We start from the raw sequence: 12,490 nt of genomic DNA on the forward strand, positions 1-12,490 counted from the left end.
CAGGTCTTACATTCAAGTCTTTACTCCATTTTGAGTGGATTTTTGTGTATGGTATAAGATAGAGGTCTAGTTTTATTCTTTTGCATGTGGCTGTTTAGTTCTCCCAGTACCATTTATGGAAGAAACCATCCTTTCTCCATTGTATGTTCTTTGCTCCTCTGTCACAAACTAGTTAACTATATCTGTGTAGCTTTATTTCTGGGCTCTCAGTTCTGTTCCATTGGTCTATATGTCTGTTTTCCTGCCAATACCATGCTGTTTTGCTTAATATAGCTTTGTAATATAATTTGTTTTTTCCTTCTGAATTATAATCCCTTTTATTTTTTTAATATAATATTTTTATTTTTTTCCATTATAGCTGGTTTACAGTGTTCTATCAATTTTCTACTGTACAGCATTGGTGACCTAGTTACACATATATGTATACATTCTTTTTTCTCACATTATCAGCCTCCATCATAAGTGACTAGACAAAGTTCCCAGTGCTACACAGCAGGATCTCATTGCTAATCCATTCCAAAGGCAATAGTCTGCATCTATTAACCCCAAGCTCCCAATCCATTCCCCCTCCCCCCCTCCCCCTTAGCAACCACAAGTCTATTCTGCAAGTCCATGATTTTCTTTTCTGTGGAAGGGTTCATTTGTGCCGTATATTAGATTCCGGATATAAGTGATATCATATGGTATTTTTCATTCTCTTTCTGACTTGCTTCACTCAGTATGAGAGTCTCTAGAGTTCCATCCATGTTGCTGCAAATGGCATTATTTTATTCTTTTTCATGGCTGAGTAGTATTCCATTGTGTATATGTACCACATCTTCCCAATCCAATCCTCTGTTGATGGACATTTGGGTTGTTTCCATGTCCTTGCTATTGTGAATAGTGCTACAATGAGCATGCGCATGCATGTGTCTTTTTCAAAAGAAAGTTTTGTCCAGATATATGCCCAAGAGTAGGATTGCTGGGTCATAGGATAGTTCTATGTATAGTTTTCTAAGGTACCTCCATACTGTTTTCCATAGTGGTTGTACCAATTTACATTCCTACCAACAATGCAGGAGGGTTCCCTTTTCTCCACACCCCCTCCAGCATTTGTTATTTGTGGACTTATTCATGATGGCCATTCTGACTGGTGTGAGGTGGTATCTTGTGGTAGTTTTGATTTCCATTTCTCTAGTAATCAGTGATTTTGAGCATTTTTTCATGTGCTTGTTGGCCATCTGAATATCTTCCTTGGAGAAATGTTTATTCAGGTCTTTTGCCCACTTTTCAATTGGGTTGTTGGCTTTTTTGCTGTTGAGTTGTATAAGCTGTTTGTATATTTTAAAGATTAAGCCCTTGTCAGTTGCATCCTTTGAAACTATTTTCTCCCATTCTGTAAGTCGTCTTTTTGTTTTCTTTTTGGTTTCCTTTGCTGTGCAAAAGCTTGTCAGTTTGATGAGGTCGCATTGGCTTATTTTTGCTTTTATTTCTGTTGCCTTGGGAAATTGACCTGAGAAAACATTTATAAGGTTGATGTCAGAGAATGTTTTGCCTATGCTCTCTTCTGGGAGTTTGATGGTGTCTTGTCTTACGTTTAGGACTATAAGCCATTTTGAGTTTATTTTCGTGCATGGTGTGAGGGTGTGTCCAGTTTCATTGATTTACATGCAGCTGTCCAGTTTCCCCAGCACCACTTGCTGAATATACTGTCTTTTCCCCACTTTATATTCTTGCCTCCTTTGTTGAAGATTAATTGACCATAGGTGTCTGTGTTTATTTCTGGGTTCTCTATTCTGTTTCATTGGTCTGTATGTCTGTTTTGGTACCAGTCCCACACTGTCTTGATGACTGTGGCTTTGTAATATTGCCTGAAGTCTGGGAGAGTGATGCCTCCTGCTTGATTTTGTTCCTTGGGATTGCTTTGGCAATTCTGGGTCTTTTATGGTTCCATGTAAATTTTTGATTGTTTGTTCTAGTTCTGTGAAAAATGTCATGGGTAATTTGATAGGGATTGCACTGGATCTGTAGATTGCTCTGGGCAGTATGGCCATCTTTATGATATTAATGTTTCCAACCCAGGAGCATAGAATATCTTTCCATTTCTTGAGTCCTCTTTAATTTCCTTGATTAATGTTTTATAGCTCTCAGCATATAAGTCTTTCACGTCCTTGGTCAGGTTTATTCCTATGTATTTAATTTTGGGGGGGGTGCAATTTTAAAAGGTATTGTAGTTTTGTATTCCTTTTCTAATATTTCATTGTTAGGGCCTCCAGCTTCATTCTTTTTTCTTAGCATTACTTTGGCTTGGGGGGGGTCTCTTTGGTTCCATATAAAATTTAGAAATTTTGTCCTATTTTGGTGAAAAATGTAATTGGGATTTTGCTAGGGACTGCACTGAATCTGTAGATTGCTTTAGTAAACTTAGGTCATTTTTAATGTTAATTCTTCCTACCCATGAACACAGCATACGTTTCCATCTCTGTGGTCTCATCACTCTTAACATATTGCTGGAAGCTGTACCCAATGCAATACAGCAAGAAAGTAAAATAAAGTAATGCATATATGAAAAAAAGAAATTTAACTGCTTCTATTTGCAGAGGACCTTATTATTTACTTAGAAAGTTCCAAAGGAATCTACAAAAAAATCTCCTAAAACTAATAAGAGAGGTCATTGTGATTGTGGAATATGTAATAAACATAAAAATTAATTAATTTTTAATAAACAGACTATGATAATAGCAATGCGCACAGAGACTACAATATTACTTGCAATTGTTAAAAATAGATATAAATGTCACAACACATGTACATGACTTGCACGCTAAAATCTATAAACACTGTAGCCACTGCACTCTTGGGCATTTATGCCAGAGAAATAAAAACTTATATTCACCCAAATCCTGTATGTGAACATTCATAATAGCTTTATTCATAATGGCTCAAAACTGGAAGAAAAAAAAAAAAAGGAGTTCCCATTGTGGTGCAGTGGAAACGAATCCGACTAGGAACCATGAGGTTGTGGGTTTGATCCCTGGCCTTGCTCAGTGGGTTAAGGATCTGGCGTTGCCATGAGTTGTGGTGTGGGTCACGGACGCGGCTTGGATCTGGCATTGCTGTGGCTCTGGCGTAGGCTGGCGGCTATAGCTCTGATTAGACCCTTAGCCTGGGAACCTCCATATGCTGGGTGCAGCCCTCAAAAGGCAAAAGACCAAAAAAAAAAATCAAAAACAAAAACAAACACCAAACAAACAAAAAAAAACACATGTACTTTGATAGAGAATAGTTAAATTGTGGTATGTCTGTGCCACGGAGTATCAACACTCCTCCCTGAAAAACAGCAAACCATTGAACATAATGACATAGATGAAACCCCAGAGAACTTGATGAAGAAAAAGAAAAATCCCAAGTTTACCTTCTAAATGATTCCATTTATATAAGTGTGAACTGACCTCTGGCTCTTTCCATCCACCTCTACATGGATTAAATCATGAGCCACTGAAGCTGCTGATGTGCTTCCCCCCTCCCCCCCGCCAGAAGAGCTCAGGGTGAAATTCAGGAGTGAGGCACTGGCTGCTCTGGGAAAACTGGAAGCACAGGTCTTCAGGTAGATATTTTTAGGAGAAGATTTTATGTGCCCATTTCTTGCATCTCCTCATGCCTAGAAAAACACTAAAATCCTTCATGGTGATGCCTGCTCCTTGTGACTGGCAGTGACCTTCAGGAGATCAGCAACAAACTTTTGCAAAGTGTGTGCGTGGCTCCATGCTCTCCCCTCACCTTTATCATACCCTGATATTCCACCTTTCCTCCTTGGGCGGTATTTCAAGTATCTGAAATACAGCTGCATGGTCTGCAGTTAAGGATGAAACAAAGAATGTCACAGTCATCTGAGAATGCAGTCACCTCCAAGGGCGAGAGTTTCTGTGAAAACTCAGGATTCTGGCCCTGATGGCTGAGGTGCATATCAAAGGAATGATTTCCCTGAGCCCAGGCCTCTTTTGTTCCTGATACCTGCCCTCTGTCTTAAAAACTCCTATATATCCTAGCCATCCCCATCCCCACCCCCGCCTCAGAGAGGTTTCTCTGGGCTACCTGAGATGCTGTCTCCAGGGCTTAGGTCCTAATTTTGCCCCACATAAAACTTAACTCTCAACTTTCAGGTTATGCATTTTTTTTTTATGTTGACATAAGCTATGTGAAATGACCATAGACTTATGGAACTAGAGACCAGATTAGTGGTTGCCAGGGGTTGAAGAGGTGTTAGGACTTAGACAGGCAGATGGTGTGACTATAAAAGGACCACAGGAGGGGTTCCTATGGTCACGGCAATGCTCTGTATCTTGACAGCATCCACGTCAGAGGCCCAGTCGTGAGCTTGTACTACAGATTTGCAAGGTACCATTGTGGGAAACTGAGCAAAAAGAACAGGGCATCTCTCCGTGTTATTTCTTACAGCTGCCTATGACTCTACAACCATGTCGAGAAAAACATTTAATTCTTTAAACATTCACCTATACCACCTAAAAATCACACTACATTGTAAATTAGCTATATTTCAATATTTAAAAAATTAATGATATAAGGAATTTTTACACAGCTGATATGAAAGCATTTTTGAACTCCACCCTCACTTGGACTAAGCGTAGTCAGAGGGTTTTCAGTAATAGAATCCAAGATGAAATCTAATTGGTTTTCACATGCGACCAATCAATATTTGAACTGTGCACAACTGGCTGATCTAAAATACGTATGTCTTCAGTGAACTGGAGAATGCAAATTCTGTTTCTGAAATTGTTTGGAGACTTACAAAGAGGAAAAAAAGAAAAAAGAAGTTCAAGAAAGTGGAAAAAGCGATCTACCAAAGTGAGTATAAAAGTCAAAGAAAACCTATCTTATGGAGAGAGTCCTTTTGGGATATGCTGACCCAGAAGCGTTTGATAGAAATGAGTAAACATAAATTGTCTTGCTTATATCGAGAGAGTTTGTCTTAAAACATGGTCTGCATATCATCTGGACTAAAGTTTTCTCATTTATTGTGAAAACGGTGAGGAGTGTGCTGAGACAAAGCTCTGTTTCATCAACTCAGACATCTCGGTGTTCAAGTATTTGGGGGGGAAATCAATTTTCTCTAATGAGTCAAGGAGGAGCTTTCGTAGTAACTGTATCAAGGATTAACTATGTGCCAGAGGCTTTCCCAAGGCTCACTCACCCCATGTGTCTGTCATCTGCCCTTGTGGATCTCACGGACCCCGGGAGGGCTTGCCTCATTTCATTTTCATAGTAAGGAGCTCCTCTAATTATTTCTATTTTACAGTTGAGTGGTTCTCAACTGGGGGTGGTTCTGGCCAAGTGTGGACACATTTTTGGTTATACTGACTATATGGGTGAGATGCTACTAAGCCCCCCTCCCCCATGCACAGGATGGCCCCCCCATCAGGAATGATCCAGTGCCCAAAGTCAGTTGTGCCCAACTGGGAACCCCGGTGATAGTGGGAGAAATGGCTGCAGTGAGGTCAAACTCTTGGCCAGAGGGGAGCAGCCAGTCTGCAGCACAGCAGATCTGTGAACCCAGGTTTAAACAACTATTCTGTTCTGCTGCCGGGGACCCACAATACCCAGGACTCTGCTGGCTCTGTAGGGACACCCTGAACAGTTGGCTGCCTGGAAGCCCCTGAAATCAGGGGCTCCACCTGTTGTCACCAGTGGAACAGGAATCCAAGAGCCGACTCCTTAGGGAAGCTCTTGCATAACTTCTGAAAGGATGAAAATGCAGCTTAACCCTCCCAGAACCCAGGAAGTTAATAAAAAGCTCTACATGCCCTCGAATTCTGGACCCTGTTCCCCAGGTAAAAGACCACACTTCTTGCTATTTTAGGGCTTGTTCTCTGTTCTGTACAAAACTATGTGGAGGATAAAAGAAAAAGAAAGAAAAAACCAAAAAAACAAAAAATAGGCACCTGAGTACGCGCCTCTAGGCAGGAAACTCCTTGAAACTGCTTGAGATAACGGGAAAAAGGGTCTCTAACTGATTGTTTGGCCTCTGTAAAGCCGCTTGCATAAGATGAAAGGAGGGGAAGTTAATCGCTAAACCGACCCCAGTAAGATCGGCTGTGCCATAAAATGTTAAATATCCTGGTAAACATATCTTGGTGACAATATGTCTCCCCCGCCCAGGAACAAGCCCAAACACCTAACTCCAGAACAATTTACAACTAATCGGTCCAGGAAGCACAGGCTCGCGAAGTTTTACAATGATTAGTTTGTGATATTTGTGAAGTGCGGGCTTTGCTGTGAACCCCGGGCTTTGTTGTGAATCCCATAAAAACTATCTTGACCCCGCACTCGGGGCCGCAGTCCTCTACCCCTGCGTGGTGTACGACTGTGGGCCCCAGCGCGCTTGGAATAAAAATCCTCTTGCTGTTTGCATCAAGACCGCTTCTCGTGAGTGATTTGGGGAGTCGCCTCTTCCAAGAGAGGGATTTTCTTTGTACTGGCCTTTCATTTGGTGCGTTGGCCGGGAATCCTGCGACCACCCCTCACACCCGAGAACCGACTTGGAGGTAAAGGGATCCCCTTTGCAACGTGTGTGCATGTGTGTGTCGGCCGGCGTCTCTGTTCTGAGTATCTGTTTTCGGTGATGCGCGCTTTCGGTTTGCAGCTGTCCTCTCAGACCGTGAGGACTGGAGGACTGTGATCAGCAGACGTGCTAGGAGGATCACAGGCTGCCGCCCTGGGGGACGCCCCGGGAGGTGGGGAGAGCCAGGGACGCCTGGTGGTCTCCTTCTGTCGGTCGGAGGACCGAGCTCTGTTGTAGAAGCGAAAGCTTCCCCCTCCGCGGCCGTCCGACTCTTTTGCCTGCTTGTGGAAGGCGCGGACGGGTCGCGTGTGTCTGGATCTGTTGGTTTCTGTTTCGTGTGTCTTTGTCTTGTGCGTCCTTGTCTACAGTTTTAACATGGGACAGACGGTGACGACCCCCCTTAGTTTGACTCTCGACCATTGGACTGAAGTTAAATCCAGGGCTCATAATTTGTCAGTTCAGGTTAGGAAAGGACCCTGGCAGACTTTCTGTGCCTCTGAGTGGCCGACATTCGATGTTGGATGGCCATCAGAGGGGACCTTTAATTCTGAAATTATCTTAACTGTTAAAGCAATTATTTTTCAGACTGGACCCGGCTCCCATCCCGATCAGGAGCCCTATATTCTTACGTGGCAAGATTTGGCAGAAAACCCCCCACCGTGGGTTAAGCCCTGGCTAAATAAACCAAGGAAGCCAGGTCCCCAAATTCTGGCTCTTGAAGAGAAAAACAAATACTCGGCCAAAAAAGTCAAATCCTCTCCTCGTATCTACCCCGAGATTGAGGAGCCGCCGACTTGGCTGGAACCCCAACCTGTTCCCCCACCCCCTTATCTGGTACAGGGGGCTGCGGGGGGACCCTCCGCCCCTACTGGAGCCCGGGCGGTGGAGGGACCTGCTGCCGGGACTCGGAGTCGGAGAGGCGCTACCCCGGAGCCGACAGATGAGGTCGTGACATTACCGCTGCGCACCTATGGCCCTCCCATGCCGGGGGGCCAATTGCAGCCCCTCCAGTATTGGCCCTTTTCCTCTGCAGATCTCTATAATTGGAAAACTAACCATCCCCCTTTCTCGGAGGATCCCCAACGCCTCACGGGGTTGGTGGAGTCCCTTATGTTCTCTCACCAGCCTACTTGGGATGATTGTCAACAGCTGCTGCAGACACTCTTCACAACCGAGGAGCGAGAGAGAATTTTGTTAGAGGCTAGAAAAAATGTTCCTGGGGCCGACGGGCGACCCACGCAGTTGCAAAATGAGATTGACATGGGATTTCCCTTGACTCGCCCCGGTTGGGACTACAACACGGCTGAAGGTAGGGAGAGCTTGAAAATCTATCGCCAGGCTCTGGTGGCGGGTCTCCGGGGCGCCTCAAGACGGCCCACTAATTTGGCTAAGGTAAGAGAGGTGATGCAGGGACCGAATGAACCTCCCTCAGTATTTCTTGAGAGGCTCATGGAAGCCTTCATGCGGTTCACACCCTTTTGATCCTACCTCGGAGGGCCCAGAAAGCCTCAGTGGGGCCCTGGCCTTCATAGGGCAGTCGGCCCTGGACATCAGAAGAAAACTTCAGAGACTAGAAGGGTTACAGGAGGCTGAGTTACGTGATCTAGTGAAGGAGGCAGAGAAAGTGTATTACAAAAGGGAGACAGAAGAGGAAAGGGAACAAAGGAAAGAAAGAGAGAAAGAGGAAAGGGAGGAAAGACGTGATAGACGGCAAGAGAGAATCTGACTAAGATCTTGGCCCGCAGTGGTTTGAAGGAAAGAGCAGTAGGGAGAGAGAGAGAGAGATTTTTAGGAAAATTAGGTCAGGACCATAGACAGTTAGGGAACCTGGGCAATAGGACCCACTCGATAAGGACCAGTGTGCATATTGTAAAGAAAAAGGACACGGGCAAGGGACTGCCCCAAGAAGGGAAACAAGAACTGAAGGTCCTAGCTCTGGAAGAAGATAAGATTAGGGGAGACGGGGTTTCGGACCCCCTCCCCGAGCCCAGGGTAACTTGAAGGGTGGAGGGGCAACCAGTTGAGTTCCTGGTTGATACCGGAGCGGAGCATTCAGTGCGGCTACACAGCCATTAGGAAAACTAAAAGATAAAAAAATCCTGGGTGATGGGTGCCACAGGGCAAACGACAGTATCCATGGACTACCCGAATAACTGTTGACCTGGGAATGGGACGGTAACCCACTCATTTACTGGTCATCCCTGAGTGCCCAGTACCCCTCCTAGGTAGAGACTTCTGACCAAGATGGAGCACAAAAATTTCTTTTGAGCGAGGAAAACCAGAAGTGTCTGCGAATAACAACCCATCGCTGCAAATTGACCCTCCAATTAGAAGAAGAATATCGACTATATTCTCCCCTAGTAAGCCTGATAAAATATACAGTCCTGGTTGGAGCAGTTTCCCCAGGCCTGGGCAGACCGCAGGGATGGGTCTGGCAAAGCAAGTTCCCCCGCAGGTTATTCAGTTAAAGGCCAGTGCTACGCCAGTATCGGTCAGACAGTACCCCTTGAGTAAAGAGGCTCGAGAGGGAATCTGGCCGCATGTTCAAAGATTAATCCAACAGGGCATCCTAGTTCCTGTTCGGTCCCCTTGGAACACTCCCCTACTACCGGTTAGAAAGCCTGGGACCAATGACTATCGGCCAGTACAAGACTTGAGAGAGGTCAACAAACGGGTGCAGGACATACACCCAACAGTTCCAAACCCTTATAACCTCTTGTGCGCTCTCCCGCCCGAAAGGAGTTGGTACACAGTATTGGACTTAAAGATGCCTTTTCTGCCTGAGATTACACCCCACTAGCCAACCGCTCTTTGCCTTTGAGTGGAGGGATCCCGGCACGGGAAGAACCGGACAGCTCACCTGGACCCGACTGCCCCAAGGGTTCAAGAATTCCCCGACCATCTTTGACGAAGCCCTACATAGAGACCTGGCCAACTTCAGGATCCAACACCCTCAGGTAACCCTCCTCCAATATGTGGATGACCTACTTCTAGCAGGAGCCACTAAGCAGGACTGCTTAGAAGGTACGAAGGCACTGCTACTGGAATTGTCTGACCTAGGCTACCGAGCCTCTGCTAAAAAGGCCCAGATTTGCAGGAGAGAGGTAATATACTTGGGGTACAGTTTGCGGGACGGGCAGCGATGGCTGACGGAGGCACGGAAGAGAACTGTAGTCCAGATACCGGCCCCAACCACAGCCAAGCAAGTGAGGGAGTTTTTGGGGACAGCTGGATTTTGCAGGCTGTGGATCCCGGGGTTTGCGACCTTAGCAGCCCCACTCTACCCGCTAACCAAAGAAAAAGGAGAATTCTCCTGGGCTCCTGAGCACCAGAAGGCGTTTGATGCTATTAAAAAGGCCCTGCTGAGCGCACCTGCTCTGGCCCTCCCTGATGTAACTAAACCCTTTACTCTTTATGTGGATGAGCGTAAGGGAGTAGCCCGGGGAGTTTTAACCCAATCCCTAGGACCATGGAGGAGACCTGTTGCCTACCTGTCAAAGAAGCTCGATCCTGTAGCCAGTGGTTGGCCTGTATGCCTGAAGGCTATCGCAGCTGTGGCCATACTGGTCAAGGATGCTGACAAATTGACTTTGGGACAGAAAATAACTATAATAGCCCCCCATGCGTTGGAGAACATCGTCCGGCAGCCCCCAGACCGATGGATAACCAACGCCCGCATGACCCACTATCAAAGCCTGCTTCTCACAGAGAGGGTCACGTTCGCTCCACCAGCCGCCCTCAACCCTGCCACTCTTCTGCCTGAAGAGACCGATGAACCAGTGACTCATGATTGCCATCAATTGTTGATTGAGGAAACTGGGGTCCGCAAGGATCTTACAGACATACCGCTGACTGGAGAAGTGCTGACCTGGTTCACTGATGGGAGCAGCTATGTGGTGGAAGGTAAGAGGATGGCTGGGGCGGCGGTGGTGGATGGGACCCGCACGATCTGGGCCAGCAGCCTGCCGGAAGGAACTTCACACAAAAAGGCTGAGCTCGTGGCCCTCACGCAAGCTTTGCGGCTGGCCGAAGGGAAATCCATAAACATTTATACGGATAGCAGGTATGCTTTTGCGACTGCACACGTGCACGGGGCTATCTATAAGCAGAGGGGGTTACTTACCTCAGCAGGGAGGGAAGTCAAGAATAAAGAGGAAATTCTGAGCTTATTAGAGGCCCTACATTTGCCAAAAAGGCTAGCCATCATACATTGCCGTGGGCATCAGAAAGCCAGAGATCTCATCTCTGAAGGAAACCAGATGGCCGACCAGGTCGCCAAGCAGGCAGCCCAGAGTGTTAACCTATTACCTATAATAGAGACGTCCAAAGCCCCAGAACCTGGACGGCAGTACACCCTAGAAGACTGGCAAGAAATAAAAAAGATAGAACGGTTCTCTGAGACCCCAGAGGGGATTTGCTGCACCCCAGAAGGGAAGGAAATCCTGCCCCACAAAGAAGGGTTGGAATACATCGAACAGATGCATCGTCTAACCCACCTAGGAGCTAAGCATCTGCAGCAGTTAGTCAGAACATCCCCCTATCATGTTCTGAAATTACCAGGAGTGGCTGACTCGGTGGTCAAACAGTGTGTGCCCTGCCAGCTCGTTAATGCTAATCCTTCCAAGATACCTCCGGGAAAGAGACTAAGGGGAAGCCACCCAGGCGCTCACTGGGAAGTGGACTTCACTGAGGTAAAGCCGGCTAAATACGGAAACAAATATCTATTGGTTTTTGTAGACACTTTTTCAGGATGGGTCGAGGCTTATCCTACTAAGAAAGAGACTTCAACCGTGGTGGCTAAAACAATATTGGAGGAAATTTTTCCGAGATTTGGAATACCTAAGGTAATAGGGTCAGACAATGGTCCAGCTTTTGTTGCCCAGGTAAGTCAAGGACTGGCCAAGATATTGGGGATTGATTGGAAACTGCATTGTGCATACAGACCCCAAAGCTCAGGACAGGTAGAGAGGATGAATAGAACCATAAAAGAGACCCTTACCAAATTGACCACAGAGACTGGCGTTAATGATTGGATAGCTCTCCTGCCCTTTGTGCTCTTCAGGGTTAGAAACACCCCTGGTCAATTTGGGCTGACCCCCTATGAATTGCTCTATGGGGGGCCCCCCCCATTGGTAGAAATTGCCTCTGTACATAGTGCTGATGTGCTGCTTTCCCAGCCTTTGTTTTCTAGGCTCAAGGCGCTCGAGTGGGTGAGGCAGCGAGCGTGGAAACAGCTCCGGGAGGCCTACTCAGGAGAAGGAGACTTGCAGGTTCCACATCGCTTCCAAGTTGGAGATTCAGTCTATGTTAGGCGCCACCGTGCAGGAAACCTTGAAACTCGGTGGAAGGGCCCTTATCTCGTACTTTTGACCACACCAACGGCCGTGAAAGTCGAAGGAATCTCCACTTGGATCCATGCATCCCACGTTAAACCGGCGCCACCTCCTGACTCAGGGTGGAGAGCGGAAAAGACTGAGATCCCCTTAAGCTTCGCCTCCTCGCCTGGTACCTTACTCTAATAACTCCCAGGCAGTAGTGAACACCTTGTGGACAGCCCGACCTCCATAAACCCTTATCTCTCACCGGCTACTCAACTGATTCCAGCACAGGTATACTATTAACAGCACGCAAGGGGAAGCTCCCTTCAGCGACCTGGTGGCCTGAGCTACATGTCTGTCTTCGATCAGTAATCCCTGGTCTTAACGACCGAGCCACACCCCCGATATACTCCGTGCTACGGGTTTATGTTGTCCGGGACCCCCCAAATAATGAAAATATTGTGGATGAAATCCCGGGGATTTCTTTTGCAAGAAATGGAGCTGTGTAACCTCCAATGACGGTATTGGAAATGGCCAACCTCTCGGCAAGATAGAATAAGTTTTTCTTTGTCAGCAGTTATGTTGATAAAAACAAATTAGGCGATATGCACTG

General features: G+C 46.4%; 1 pseudogene; it reads left to right on the forward strand.

Annotated features, from left to right (window-relative positions):
* LOC125122352 (uncharacterized) overlaps positions 1–11,730 on the forward strand; it is a 50,874-nt pseudogene extending 39,144 nt beyond the window's left edge.
* Positions 11,731–12,490: the final 760 nt, after the last annotated feature.

The sequence above is a fragment of the Phacochoerus africanus genome, chromosome 3 (assembly GCF_016906955.1).
Source record: "Phacochoerus africanus isolate WHEZ1 chromosome 3, ROS_Pafr_v1, whole genome shotgun sequence".
Lineage (NCBI taxonomy): Eukaryota > Metazoa > Chordata > Mammalia > Artiodactyla > Suidae > Phacochoerus > Phacochoerus africanus.